General features: G+C 45.2%; 1 long non-coding RNA gene across 1 annotated transcript; it reads left to right on the top strand.

The window, feature by feature from the left end:
- Positions 1–234: 234 nt before the first annotated feature.
- On the top strand, positions 235–10,539 carry LOC128331743 (uncharacterized). Its single transcript, XR_008310420.1, has 2 exons — positions 235–338; positions 6,943–10,539. It is a non-coding gene; the product is annotated as an uncharacterized LOC128331743 (long non-coding RNA).
- Positions 10,540–15,757: the final 5,218 nt, after the last annotated feature.

Below are 15,757 nucleotides of genomic sequence, written 5' to 3'. Positions count from 1 at the left end.
TCATCCCAGAGCAGTTTTGCCCACTGATTTCACAAAGGGGTTTTTCTTGCTGCAAGATAAGTATGGAGACCAGGAAATTATGCAAGTATATACATATATTTCTTGCAGGAGAATATGTAAGCATTACCAGCATTCCTCAGTTTATGGAGATTTAGTAATTAAGGAAATAAGTATCTGGTTATCATTTTAATTTCATAATTAGCTCTTGGAAATATCAATCCCATTCCAGGTGTTTTCTCTAACAACAGGAAAATTAGTTTCAATTAAAAAGGAGAAGATACAAACTGAAGAAGAGTCTTCAAAGGAGGAAAAAATACCCAACATTCATTTATTGAAAGGTACTTGATTTAGATAATTAAAAATCTGCAATGTGAATGGACCTTTTGGTAGAAGGGGGCTCTTTAGAATGACATTTAAGATGAAAATGCTTCTGGAGGTAAATATGGCAAACATTGAATGGAAAAGGTAAGCCGAAGAGATCCTTCAGCTCTTCTTGTTTAGAGATGCTTATTATGTTGGGAAAGATGAAGCACTTTTCTGTTCAATCTTTCTAACTGAGGTGTGCCATTCCTTTGGATGCTGCCTTGGAGCATAGAAGTTTTCTGATCGCACGGGGGCACTGACAAGATTGCCAGCAAGGTCTGTTCTTAGATGTAATCAAGCTTACATTGCAAACAAACAACAAAAAAAGTGTAACTGAACAGCATCTGGTCTGGTTACGTCTTAAAATAACTTCACACAACTTAAGAAATGCTGTTAACACAAGTCAACAGCCACCTTGTTGTAAGCAGAAGCATTTGTGTATTTGATACGTACAACTAGCAATAGGCCCATTTAATTGCGACAAAGACCAGACTAGATAAGAGAGGGGCAGCAGAGCCATATATTTAAACACGGATGTACCTCAGTCATGCAGAAAAAGAGGGCTGGCGGTCTGCTTTTAACAGCTACTGGGGCAAAGCTGCACCCTTTAAAGTGAGGGTTCTCATATTTTGCAGGGGGAGAAATGGCTGCCCCTAAGGTTGTTCACACGACTGTGCTGGGGAGGGCTCCTCCCTGCCTCCCTGCACATGATCACCATTTCCTTAAAATCTCTGCCCCTCGCATGGCACATGAGTGGTTCCATGGCTAGTGGCAGAGCCAGGGGCCGGAGGAAAAAGTCCTCCAGCATCCCACAATGCACCATGCCTGGACCGTGGTGCACTGGGGGATTTCCACACTGCCAGGCGCTCTTGCTGCCTGAGTCTGTGGATTCAGGCACCCCAGACATTCAGATGACCAGGGATTGGGGTAGAAGGGCATGCCCATGCCATTCTACCTCACTTTAACCTCACTTTTTAACCTCACTTTTATAGGTAAGGTAAAGTGTGCCATCAAGTTGATTTCGACTCCTGGTGCCCACATGGGCCCTGTGGTTTTCTTTTGGTAGAGTACAGGAGAGGTTTACCATTGCTTTCTCCCGCACAGCATGAGATGATGCCTTTCAGCATCTTCCTATAGCACTGCTGTTCGATATAATACCAGTGGGGATTTGAACCGGCAACCTTCTATTTGTTAGTCAAGCATTTCCCTACTAGGCTAGTTTAGGGCTGGTCATGAACAACCTTACTAAATGACTAGGCAGAGAATCTCTCCAGTGGCTGTTGCTACCCTCTCTCCTTTGTCTTTCTTTTTGGATTTTGAGTTCTTTTGAGGACAGGGAACCATCTCCTTATTTTGTTATTCTCTTCTTTGTATACTGCTTTGAGAACTTTTTAAAATTTGAAAAGCAGTATATTAATACTACCACTACTCCTAACAACAAACAACAACAGTATGGGTTAGATGTGTAGAACACTTGCTCTGCCTGCTGCCCGGGCCTTTACCTGGGTCAAAGGGCACGAGTGCAGAGCTGGGTGCTCTAGGCAGGCACAGAGTTGGGCGCTTTTGCTGGAGAACTCCCCAGTTCCCAAGCATTGCACAGTGCATTGTGGGATGTGAGAGGCATGAGGCAGCCTGCTTTCCTCCTGCTCCCTGACCACTCTTGGAGCCTCTGTGCACCAGTTGTGTGGCTGTGCGGTGCTGGCATGCCCAAGAGCAGCTTGGATCATGTGAGGGAAGGCAGGATGGCTCCTGCCATTCTCCGAGCCCTCCCCGGCCAGGTAAGTTTAGATCGTGTGCATGACCTTTATATCTATTTAAAGGGAAAACAGATAGGTTGGGAAGAGTCTGATGAGCTTCAGTCCATTGTCTGGGGACTAACTGGTATGCACGATGTGAACTTTCCTGTAGGAAAAAAACAAACCCTGCTTATAGACCATCATAATGTCAACTTGTGTGTGTCACGCATTCCCCCCCTCAAAAACAATTTGTTCTTTGTTAAAAACAAAAGCTATTTTTGTTAAAAACTTGATATTCAACAACCTGTCTTTCTACTGCACTTATAGAGAAAAATCATAAAGCCTTGTTATTTGTGATATTTCCATGGCAACAAACTAGTGCCCAAAGCACTGGACTGTGACTTCAGTAGGGGATTAAGGAGTCATTCAGTGCTAATTAAAACATGCACATGGTCAACAAGAATGAAAGGAACTCATAAAAAAGACAAACTTTGTGGGCATTCATTTTTGTTAGTACTAGGATAACTAAAAAGCTCCTTTCAAGGGAAGCTTAACTGTATGAGATTGTATGAATCAGGTCTATGCTTTCATAGATAAGACCTTGGAGAACAACTCCAAGTAAACAATTATATTCTATGCATGCATGTATGTATGTATGTATGTATGTATGTATCAGATTTATTATCACGTCTCAGCCTTTCGGCTAAATCAAGTATAAATGTATATATGACCTTCCTTCTAAAAATTGGAACTCAAGATCGAGATATGAGGCAAGGACCTTGATGGTATTGTATAACTACCTATTGTGTGTACTTGTGCAAGCAGGACTCATTGGTTCAATGAGTCTCTTTCTTTATGCATCAAAAGCTGAGCTGGCTGTAAAGGTATGCCAGATATTTATATTTATATTTAATTTATTTTATATTTATATTCCACTCCTCCAAGAAGCCCAGAGTGGTGTACATAGTTAAGTTTCTCCTCACAACAACCCTGTGAAGTAGGTTAGGCTGAGAGAGAAGTGACTGGCCGAGAGTCACCCAGCAAGTATCATGGCTGAATGGGATTTGAACGTAGGTCTCCCCGGTCCTAGTCCAGGACTCTAACCACTATGTTGTAAATATGAATGACTGTACATGTGTTCATTTGAAAGTGAACCTAGAGGCCCCCTCAAATGCAGGATATAGATACGAAATGTATTACTGCATGTGCGCTGAACAAAATATAGGAATTAGTGTACATGTGTATAGAACACCATTTTCTCATTCTCCTTTCCCTCTTGACTCCTCCACCACACTCTCTACAGGTTGCCCCTTGCGACAAATGTCCAAACAAACTGCCTAAGATTACTGAATAGAATACGACACTTGTGTGTACACTGTATACAGATTGTACTGCATTGAACATAATAGCCCCATTCACATATAATGAATTTTTGTATGTCCGAACACATGCAACCATAGTTTGGACCCCAAAGTGACCCGAGGTTTCCCTCCCCAAACTCCAATTTGAACCTTAGGTTTGTAGTAACTTGCTTGTACCTGAGGATCCGTTGCTCATCTGTTACGTCCGAACACTGGACACAGCATTAACCAGAGGTGAGAGAGGAAACACAACAGGTCAGGAGAGTGGTGTGGGGGTGGGGAGTGGAGCCACAGGTCCACGTTCTGTGCGAATGCGGTCAATGTGTAAATAGGGCTGAGATGTTACCCTTCAAATACACAGTTAAAACCTTCCTCAAGGCAGATTTGCCAGCACTCAAAGGTTGGCATGGAATTTTCAGGAATAAGCATCTACCTCCAGGCGACTATTAGAAGCAATTCTAGAGAGTTTAATGGCTAGATATTGTAAAAAATAATTTTAAAAGAAAATAGGAACAGCTTCAGTCTGTCTCGGCAATCTGAAGGATGTAAGAACAGCCCTGCTGGGTCAGGCCCAAGTCCTATCTAGTCCAACTGGTATTAGAGACATCTTGTCTAAATCAAACGTTCTCTTAAGGGGTTACTTAAACTAAGAATAGGCCTTGGCTTTCCTAGATTTGGAGACAAAGGCTTCCCCTCCCATGCCTGTCTTTGCTGTGGAGACACAGGGTGTGATGAGTGGCAAGTGGGGGGCAAGCAAGGGCTCTCAGTTGCTTGTGGCCTTTGATCATAAGAAAGCCCTGCTGGATAAGGCCCAAGGCCCATCAAGACCAGTATCCTGTTTCACACAGTGGCCCACCAGATGCCGCTGGAAGCCACAGCCAGGAGCTGAGGGCATGCCCTCTCTCCTGCTGTTACTCCCCTATAACTGGTACTCAGAGGCATCCTTTCTCTTTGTTTCCCCTCCTCACCACTCCATTCCCAGCAGTGCTTTTATAGTCCTGTGGACACGATGAGCAGCTGGCATGGGCATGGATGCTGTTGCGCTACTCTCTTTGGCATTGTCCTCCTCCAGGTGCTAGCTGGCCAGCCATCGGAAACCAGCAGCCATTAGGGATGTGTATGGAACTGGCAGGGGGTGGTTCGAAGGCAGGGGGCATACCTTTAAGGGTGGGGGAGGGTGCCCTTACCCCTCTCCCTCTTGCCACATTTCCCCCACCAGTGCTCTGTTGGGGTGGCAGCGTAACTCCCTGCTGCCCAAGTGTCCTCCTTGGCTGGAAGCGAAAGGAAGTACTTGGAACGCTGGTCAGAATGACTGGAACCATCATTCACCCAAACCAGTTCCATGCACATCCCCATGACTGCCAGCTATGTGTTATGGCACATCCCTATGGCTGCCAGCCATAGTGCAGTTGCTATATGCTTGGGTAAATCTGCTGTCAAAAGGCATTCATCATGGCTGGTCAGATTACAGTCTTCTCTGAAGGAGGGAAACCTGTCCTTTCTGTTTGCAACCAAAGTCAACTGTGCTTCAGGGTGACCTGGAGCCCAGTGGTAGCATACATGCTTTGCATGAAGAAGGTTCCAGGTTCAATCCCTGGCAGCTCCAGGTAAATCCAGGAAAACCCTGCTTGAAACCCTGGAGATCTGCTGCCTGTCACTGTCAACGGTACTGAACTAGATAAACCAATGGTCTGGCTCAGCAGAACACAGTTTACTATGTTCAAGCTGCACACAAGACTGACTGACTTAGCTCCTTGATATTTTATGAGCCACTTTCCACTCCAGAATGATGTTTCAACTTCTAAACAAAAAAGGATGATAGCTTTTTTGCAATGAGAAGATCAAATGTTCAATTCAGTAAATGTACATGCTGCACTTAAAAAAAGGTCTGAACAACAGTTAGCTCCCCTGCAGCTTAGGGGGGGAAGCAGGAATGTTGACTGAATCAGCCTTCGATATGCTGATTAGTACATCTGCTATTGGCACTCTGAATACAGGAGGAAGCCAGGCTCACCCCACTGGGGAAATCTGTGCCGTGACTCCTGCTTTTTGGTACATTTATTCATGCACCCTTTGACTGCTTCTGCCAGTTATATTTGATCTGCATGGTTTTTTAAGCTCTAACTTTAAAGAAGTTGCTTGCTTTTCATATTTTTGAGTTGTTTTTATCTTTGTGCAATCCACAAGATGTAAACCACTTCCTCTGTTTTCAAAAAGGTGCCTCCCATGTGGATGTGTAGAGCATGGAAAATAAGCCACACTCACCCAAACCAGAATGGGCTGAGGGCTATGAGGCCTCTTCACAGCGAAAAGTGGGAAACCACATTGCTTGAGGAGTCACTAGGCAAGAGGTATCTCAGCCAAATGTCAGCTGTGTCCTCCTGAACCCCCTGGACACTACTGCTACCAGGGTCCTCTTGCCCACTGGCAACTCCTCTGTCTGTTAATTAGATCCAGGGTAAATGGGATCTGTGCCCAAGTACACACCTGAGTGTGAATGTTGTCTATCTGCACTGCACTGCTTGCTTGCTTGATCTATCTATCTATCTATCTATCTATCTATCTATCTATCTATCTATCTATCTATCTATCTACCACCTGACTCCAAAGGCTCTAGGTGGTTCCAAAAACAAACACAAAAAACCACCCCTCCCCCAACTATTAAAACACCAATTAAAACATTTAAAACATTCTAAAAAAAAAAAAAAAGATTCTTAAGGGCTCTTTTGAAGGCTGGTAAAGATGTTAAACCACATTCATTCATTCATTCATTTGATTTCTATACCGCCTTTCCAAAAATGGCTCTGGGTGGTTTACACAGAGAAATAACAAACAAATATCTATAGGGAGTGCATTCCACAGCCCAGGAGCAACTATAGAGAAGGCTTGCTCCCGAGTCACTGCCAGATGAGCGGGTGGCATACAGAGCCAGATCTCTCTTAATGACCTTAATGTGTGGTGGGGATCATGGAGAACACTCAGTAAACAATATGATTAGCTGCTCCTTCCACTATAACCATTGAGTGGTCTTGCTGGGTTACCTTGGCTCTCCAGCTGTTGTTGAACTACAAGTCCCATCATCCCCAGCCCCATAACTTCAGGATCTCAAAGCGAATGATTGTAACAAGCCAGCAAGAATTAATAAATGCATATAGGTCCTGCGCAGGCTCCATTGTCCCTCCACATTCACATGCTTACCATTACCATTATTGATTTGCCTATCTAAATGAGTCTTTTGAAACTCTGTGGGAGTTTTCCAATTAGATAAAAGGCAATTCTTGTCACCCTGCTGCAACGCTAACAGCTATAGCTCAGAGAACACACTGAGGACTTCTTAGCGGAACAACCTAGTTTAATCAAGGCCGGCCCCCTTCAGAGCCACCTCATCTGCAGGACATTTCTTTTAATATGCAATGCCTCCTTTATTAGAAGTTTAGAATAATAGGCCGCAACTTGCTAACAGCTGTGATTGAATTTTATAGGTTGATGAGGTGGTTAGTGGAGAAGATGCATGATCTCGCCTGCCATAGACTACTTCTGGAGACAGTGCTGCTTCTCAGATGAAAGCGCAGGGGCCAGCCACACAGTTCAGCATATTGCTCCAATCAAAGCTGCCACGAGCATGACCCGTTTTCAAATTAGAACAAAGTGTCTCGGAAAAACGTGACAGTTGCTAAAGGAATATTGCTGCTGTTGCTATGAAGGATGACCCTTGGAATCTGACAACCTGCTAATATACAAATCTGAAGGGAAGCTCTGCACCACGTTTACCTGCATTTTACACACTGGATCTTTGAGATACGTCTTTGTGACAGTGTATTTTGTTCTGTGCTTAGGATTTTTTTAAACACCATTATATATCAAAGTTAGTTCCCAAGATTCTGTCAAACCCAAGCATCGCCCTTTAGCATGATGAAGAAATGGAACCCAAAATGGCCCAGCACAGATGAGGAGTTTGGCTTATACACAACGGAGCAGGCTTGATTCTCAGTGGCTCCCATTCATGTCTCTGGGTTACAGTAAATGGTCCACAGATCTTGGGAACCTTTGGGAGAACAACCCCACTTGCTGGGATCACAATGGATAATGATTACTCCACAATTACTGCAGTGTCTGATGTGGAGGTGTCCAGCAACTCTTCTTACGTGGTTAGGTTGGATCAATTCCAGTTTGTGACTCCTGAGGAAGTGGATATGTTGTTTGGAATGGTGCGGCCTATCACCTGTTCTCTTGACCCCTGCCCAACATGGCTTATACTATCTAGAAGTAGGGTTGTTGTAGAAGGCCTGGTAGATATTGTAAATGCTTCTCTGAGGGAGGACAGGATGCCTCCTTGTCTTTTTAAAAAGGCAATCATTAGATCTCTCCTGAAGAAGCCTGCGTTGGATCTCTCAGAGTCAAGCAACTATAGGCCTGTCTCCAGCCTTCCAGGGATGGGCAAGGTAACTGAGAGGGTGGTGGCCTCCCAGCTCCAGACAGTCTTGGAGGAAACTGATTATCTAGACCCATTTCAGACTGGCTTCCATGTGGCTATGGGGTGGAGACTGCCTTGGTTGGCCTGATGGATGACCTCCAATTGGGAATTGACAGAGAGAGTGTGACTCTGTTGGTCCTTTTGGGTTTCTCGGTGGCTTTTGGTACAATTGGCCATAGTATCCTTCTGGAGTGTCTGAGGAGGTTGGGTGGGAGGTTCTGCTTTGCAGTCATTCTGCTCCTGCCTTTTAGACAGATTCTAGATGGTATCCCTTGGAGACTGTGGCTCTTCAAAATGTAAACTTTTATATGGTATCCCTCAGAGCTCCATACTATCTCCAATGCTTTTTAACATCTACATGAAACCTCTGGGAGAGATCATCAGGAGATTTGGTGCTGATGACACCCAAATCTATTTCTCCATGTAGACATAATCAGATAATCAGGTTAAGGCATAACCTCCTTAAATGTCTGCCCGGACGCAGTGATGGGTTGGATGAGGGATAATAAACTGAGACTGAATCCAAATAAGATGGAGGTACTTATTGTGTGGGGTCAGAACTCAGGAGATGATTTTAATCTTTCGGTTCTGGATGGGGTCACACTTCCACAGAAGGAATAGGTACGCAGTATGGGAGTGCTTCTGGATCCAAACCTCTCCCTGATATCTCAGGTTGAGGCAGTGATCAGAGATAAATGACCTTAGAACAGAGGTACATATGTTGGTGTGTTCTATGTGGGCCTGGCTTTGTACATAGTTCATAAACTGCAGTTGATACAGAATGCAGCAGCCAGGTTTGTCTCTGGGTCATCTTGGAGAGATCATATTACTCCTATACCAAAAGAGCTACACTAGTTACCAATATGTTTCCGGGCTAGGTGCCGGTTATAATCTCTAAACCCTAAACAGCTTAGGCCCTGGGTATTTAAGACAATGAAGCTATTCCCATGATCAGTAGAAGGCGGGCTAAGGGAGCATAGCCTGCTTTCTACTGATTGTGGGAACCACCAGTCTCGTGTGGCGAGCCCGGTGGTTCCAAGGCGGCTAGCCCGCCTAATTCCCCCTCCCCTTAAATGAGGTTAACGGAGCAAGTGCCCCGTTAACCTCATTTTTTTTTTGCTCGTGTGCTGCTGTGGCGTGTGGCAACAGTGAGTAGACCCCCTGACCGGGAGGCTGCAGCCAGCCTCCCCGCCTCAGGGGTCTCTCCAGAATGCCTTGCACGCTCACGTGGGGCATCTTAGAACTTCCGGGGGGGCTGCACAGCCCCCGATCCCCACAGCCCCCACCGGCTCTGAGACGGAGCCGGTAGTTGTGTGGGTGGCTGATGTGGCCACCCAGGGCTGCAGGCATAATCGTCTGCGGGGAGAGCAGGCTAAGCTTTCTAATCCCGCTCTCCCCGCAGTGCTTGGTAAGGTGCTTCACACGAATCATGTGAAGTGCCTCAATGTTTTCTTCGCCATGAGCCCCACTGCCCATTGAGGCCATCCAAACAAGTTTGGTTGCAGTTGCCACCAGCTAGTCTGGTGGCTACACAGAGACAGGCCTTCTCTCTTGTTGCCCGGAGACTCTGGAATGTTCTCCCTGCTGAACTAAGCAGCTCCACATCTCTGACAACTTTTTAAAAGTCTTTAAGAACTTATTTTTTCACCCAAGCTCTTTAACTGGATTGTGGTTTTAAATTGTTTTAAGGTTTTCATTTTTGTCTTAATTTGTTTTATGTTGTAAACTGCCTAGAGAGGGAAGATTGGAGTGGTTTATGAATTTGATAAACCAACAAATAAACTAATTCTGGCCATGCTGCAGTCACTTCAGCGCTTGACTACTGTAACATGCTGTAGTGGCTGCCCTTGGAAAGTGTTGGGAGTCAGCAAGTGATCCAAACTGCTGAGGCCAGGCTGCTTGGGGAAGGGTAATGTAGGGGATCATGTGATTCTACCCCGCTTTGTATTGGCTGCATTTCTGGGCTTATTTCAAGGTGCTGGGTGTTAAAACCCCAAATGGTTTAAAGCCCTATAATACTTTGCCCATGCCACCGTGTTCAGTGAATCAAAGAGGGGGACATTGTACTATAGGTTTAAAAAATGATTGCTAACATGGCTGCCCCTGTTGTACCTAAGGCAGGGCTGCTCAACTTCGGCCCTCCTGCAGATGTTGGCCTACAATTCCCATAATCCCTGGCTATTGGCCACTGTGTCTGGGAATTGTGGGAGTTGTAGTTCAAAAACAGCTGGGGGGCCTAAGTTGAGCAGGCCTGACCTAAGGGGACCTGCAAAGCCATTTGCAAACCTGGCACTGTCCTTCAGTGGCTGGCTCTCATCACCTGGTTAAAATGTTTATATCTGTGCAGGTATTTCTAGGTGGAGTAATTGTGGGCATTGTATTTCTAGGTGGAGTAATTGTGGGCATTGTATTTCTAGGTGGAGTGATTGTATTTCTAGGTATTTCTAGGTGGAGTGATTGTTGACATTGTTTTCTGGCTCCTATGGCATCTGAATTGCTCTTATGATTATTGTTTTTTATTGATCTTGTCTGTTTTATATCTTATCTATATACTGGAACGTTTTACAGCACTGATCATGATAATAAAGGTATTCGTTTTTAAGAACCATTGACTTAAATGAAATCAAGTGAACAATAAAAGTTCATTTTGTTGGAACATGGGCAATAGAAACAGCAATAGTTAGAATAAATATGATGAACATTCATTGTCCATTCAGTAGTTGTAAAAATTTCATTTTCTATGTCTGAAGCTGTCAAATAGAAAATAGTGCAAAATTTGGATTGTGTAAGAAGACACTCATATTTCTAGGATTTAAGAACATAAGAACATAAGAACAGCCCTGCTGGATCAGGCCCAGGGCCCATCTAGTCCAGCATCCTGTTTCGCACAGTGGCCCACCAGATGCTGCTGGAAGCCACAGGCAGGAGTTGAGGGCGTGCCCTCTCTCCTGCCATTGCTCCCCTGCAACTGGTACTCAGAGGCACACCCTTGAGGCTGGAGGTGGCCCACAGCCCTCTGACTAGTAGCCATTGATAGACCTCTCCTCCATGAAGTCATCCAAACCCCTCTTAAAGCCATCCAGGTTGTTGGCCGTCACCACATCCTGTGGCAGAGAGTTCCACAAGTGGATCACACATTGTGTGAAAAAGTACTTCCGTTTGTTGGTCCTAGACCTCCTGGCAATCAATTTCATGGAGTGACCCCTGGTTCTAGTGTTGTGTGAGAGGGAAAAGAATCTCTCTCTCTTCACTTTCTCCATGCCATGCATGATTTTATAGACCTCTATCATGTCTCCCCGCAGTCATCTTTTTTCTAAACTAAAAAGCCCCAGGTGTTGTAGTCTTGCCTCGTAAGAAAGGTGCTCTAGGCCGCTGATCATCTTGGTTGCCCTCTTCTGTACCTTCTCCAGTTCAACAATGTCCTTTTTAAGATGTGGTGACCAGAATTGTACGCAGTACTCCAAGTGTGGTCGCACCATAGTTTTGTATAAGGGCATTATAATGTTAGCCGTTTTATTTTCAATCCCCTTCCTAATGATCCCTAGCATGGAATTTGCCTTTTTCACAGCTGCCGCACATTGAATAGACACTTTCAACGAGCTGTCAACCACAACCCCAAGATCCCTTTCCTGGTCCGTCACCGACAGCTCAGATCCCATCAGCATATACTTGAAGTTGGGGTTTTTCGTCCCAATGTGTATCACTTTACACTTGCTAGCATTGAACCCCATTTGCCATTTTGTCGCCCACTCACCCAGTTTGGAGAGATCCTTTTGGAGCTGCTCACAATCCGTTTTGGATTTCACTACCCGGAAGAGTTTGGTATCATCTGCAAATTTGGCCACATCGCTGCTTACCCCTGCTTCTAGTTTGAAATGTTTGTGTTGATTTGTGTTTGAAATGATAAATAATATGCAAATATTTATTTCCTTGTAGAGTTCCAAATAGAAGCTAAATCAGTGTTTCCTTGGGACCTGTGGAATCTATGTTGTTGTTTACTAAGACCCCAAGGTCCACCAACCAGAGCTGGCTGAAAAATAGTGGTGTAGAAGTGGACTGTGTCTGATGGAGCCAGATGGAAACTGCTGGTTCAGGAGGGAGGAGCCAATTTTCTACTGCAGGGTTTCTTAGCCTTGGGCCCCCAGATGTTGTTGGACTACAACTCCCATCATCCTCAGACATGGCTGAGGATGATGGGAGTTGTAGTCCAACAACACCTGGGGGCCCAAAGTTGAGAAACCTGATTTACTGCATCCCATCAGCCATGCACTGGGAGGATTTGCATATACAAGTGCCAATCTTTATCTAAATTACTGCTGCTCTAGGATTCTAATAGCCCTTTAAAAAACACACCAAAAAACAATTTTGTTGTTATAGTGAAATAATTGGGAGTCAGACTTGCTGATCTGCAGATCACACAGAGATCTACTAGCAAATCCCAACCTGCCTTCTACCTACACAGACTTTAAATGCCTGGAAAGCAAGACAGGAAAATGATCAGAAAGGGAGTGTAATCTATCCCCTTCAAAATGTGAAATGATGCGGGGTGGGGGAAGAATCAGCATGAAAAATAATAAAGCAATTAACTGAATTCTACCAATAAGAAGTGCTATAGAACAAAGCTCAAGAAACATGTCTTTGGGATTATTTTAATGATGGCTGGCATTTCGCATCACATGCCAATATCCCTTTCCCCTGTCAGTCCTCAGTTTTACCATGGCAATAATGGATGCTTCTTGATCTCTAGGGACATGATCCTTGCTTTGGGTACAAGAGGACTTGGACTCATATCTCAGAAGGTAGTGTTTTAAATGGAGGTGGGTCATTTATTAGTGGTAAAGCATAGACTTGGCCTGCATTCAGTCATAGACTAAATTCCTAGCATTTCTAGTTAAAGGATCTCAAGTAACAGGGCTGGGAAAGACTCCTGCCTGAGATCTTGGAGAGTCACTGGCATTTAGCACACACAGTACTAGGCTAGAGAGGCTGCCAGTATAAGGAATCTTCACACACCCTTATTTTTAAAAATATATATATATATCTCCCTGATGTCTGCTATCTTCACTGGTCACTGCCAAACCCCACAAGGCTTTGTGGCTTTTGCACAATGCCCCAGCTATACACTTTGCAGTTTCTGTAAAACCTTCTGAAGCTATTTTGGTAGTCTGTTAGGCTTCCTGGCTCACCCCTTGGGAATCATATGTGGGCTATCAGAATTCCTTAGGGATAATGAGCTCTGTTTTGAACCCTGCGTGCACATCATCTGGTTGAGTAAATTTAGCAGTGTTCAAAAAGCCTAAGAATGAATGAATTAAGCCCTTTTAGCCCCTTGAAATTGGGCAAGCATATTCACTTCAGAGGGATTTAGTTAAGACAGCCTTGTAGCTAGACCTTTGAGCAAGGTAACAATTACCAATCCAAAGAGTGGATTCTTATGGTCAAAGTCTTAAAAGATGTAGGACCTGCATGCTTGAAGGGCACCTTCTCCTGTGTGTATCACCCCACTAGTGGCTGGTGAGGGCACCGGTGGAGGAGTGGATGGTGAGAGATACCTTTACGAGTAAAAGAATAGGTCCTTATCTTCGCTCTCGCCGCAACTGAATGCTACTAGGAGAAGCAGCATGCCGCCCAGCACCCCCTGTGGCGGGGGTGGGGAAGCCTCCACCTCTTACTTGGCAGTGGGCAGGGGATCGGCTCGGTGGAAGCCAGGTGAGTGGCAGAGGCGATCTCCCACTGTGGGGTGGTGGTGGTGGTGGGCTGGGTGGCACGCTGCTTCTCCGAGAGTGGAGATAAGCACCAGTTCTTTTACTCTTAAAGGTGCCTCTTGCCACCCCTCCACTGGCACCATCACCGGCTGCTACTGTATCCCCGAGATTCTAATTCTGCTTTGGATGCTTGGACTGTTCAAGGTTCAACAGGCATCCACTAGAAGCAAGGCCTTTTCAGCAGCAGCACCATTTCTCTGGAGCACTCCCACATTATGAGGTGGTTCTTTTTTATTTACGGTTTATTTATTTTAACATTTATATTCCGCTCTTCCTCCAAGGAGCCCAGAGTTAAGTTTCTCCTCACAACATCCTTGTGGAGTAGGTTAGGCTGAGAGAGAAGTGACTGGCCCAGAGTCACCCAGCAAGTATCATGGCTGAATGGGGATTTGAACTCTGGTCTCCCTGGTCCTAGTCCATCACTCTAACCAATACACCACACTGGTGGGGTGGGCAGTGTGGTGGTGGGGGGGAAGGTTGGTTGAACTCACCTTTCCCCCAGACAAGCACTGGTGTTTTGCTGGGAGAGTGGATTGTGCTCCCAGTTTATCTGCACTGTGTGTCTGCAGGGCAGAGCTCCGGAGGCCAGGAGGATGCGTTTTGGCCTCCAGAAATCCCACAATGCACTGCATGACATGTGCAAGGCATTGGGGGATTCGCCAAGGAAATGGGCGCTCTAGGCACCCATCTCTGTGTCTGCTGGGGCTAAACATAGCCCCAGCGACCACATGACCACAGAACCCAGCTTAAGGGCTCGCTTGAGCCCTTAACCCTGGCTAAGAGCTGGGTTTCAAAGCACACAGTCTAACCCATTCTGTGTGTTCTTAGCCTGCATTAGGGTGTGCATGAGAATAGCTCCTATATGTCTTTAAGTGATAAACTGGCTCTTTTTGAAAGCTTTTGGTGCTGGCTAATAATCTAGATTCTGTGTCCACCCCCCCCCCCAGATGCTTTGCTGTGTTGCTGCATATCTGCTTAAAACTGGATTTGATACGCTTTTTATTTTTAGAGTTTGGATTGCTTTAGTGTGTCTTTTGTTGTGCTTTTCTTTGTTAACCACTTTGGGTTTTGTGAGAGAAAACCAGGACAGAAGCCTCTTAAATACAACAAATTTTGTGTGTGTGATGGATTTTGCTGGTACTGATAAGCTGACCTAGGCCTCACACCTATACCACATGCAAGTAAGTAGGGATGTGTGAACCGGTTCGAATTCAAACTGGCCCGGTTCGGCGGTTCGATTTTGAACCAGACCGGGCTGTTCCGAATCTGAACCGGTTCGATCCGAACCGGTTCGGAACGTTTCGAACCGGTTCGGATGTGCCATAGGGCTCTATTGGGTCTGTATTCATTGAATAGTGTGTCCTCCATTTTGTGGCTCCTTCTTGTAACTTTTGCTCCTGGCATCCATTTTGTGAGGCTATTTTTCAGGTATTGCATTGGCTGCGCTATTGATCCTTTGATTGGCCAGAATGAGTCTTGTGCTCTGGTAGGCTGTTGGCTGTTGCACTGTTGAGAGCTGGCACCCTGTTGGCCGGGGTGGGGGGGGGGAGTGCAAAGGTGGGGGCTCCCAAAGGAGGGAGTTTCAAACCTATTTAAACCAAGCCTCTTGCCTAGAAAATTCTCTTTGGCTGCAGTTGTGGGATCATCATCTGAGACCCTTGCTTCGTTTGCTGCTCGTGTCTGTGTGAGTCCCTGACTGTGTGTCCTTTAGTGTCTGTCTGTGTGTATACCACCTTGTGCTGTGCTCTTTCTTTTGTCCATCTGCCCTGTGTCTGTCTGTCCTCTTTACGTACTTTACTTTTTTCTTAACTTTCCACATATTCCTGTTGTTTTTCTTCTGTTGTCCTCCTGTTCTCTTTCCTCACCCTCCATTTTTCCCCCATTCCTCCTTTATCATTTGGTTTCCCCTCCCCCACACATCTGCATTGTGTTCATTTATTGCTGTTCCATTATGTGTGCCTTGTTTTTGTTCCACCTTGGATTCATTCATTCATTTTGATTATTGCTTCTTCTGCTGCTGCTGTTAATTAATTTATATATTTTCTGCTTTGGTTGAAT

The sequence above is a fragment of the Hemicordylus capensis genome, chromosome 6 (genome assembly GCF_027244095.1).
Source record: "Hemicordylus capensis ecotype Gifberg chromosome 6, rHemCap1.1.pri, whole genome shotgun sequence".
NCBI lineage: Eukaryota > Metazoa > Chordata > Lepidosauria > Squamata > Cordylidae > Hemicordylus > Hemicordylus capensis.
Note: the sequence above shows the minus strand (reverse complement) of the source record. Positions and strands in the feature narration are given on the sequence as shown.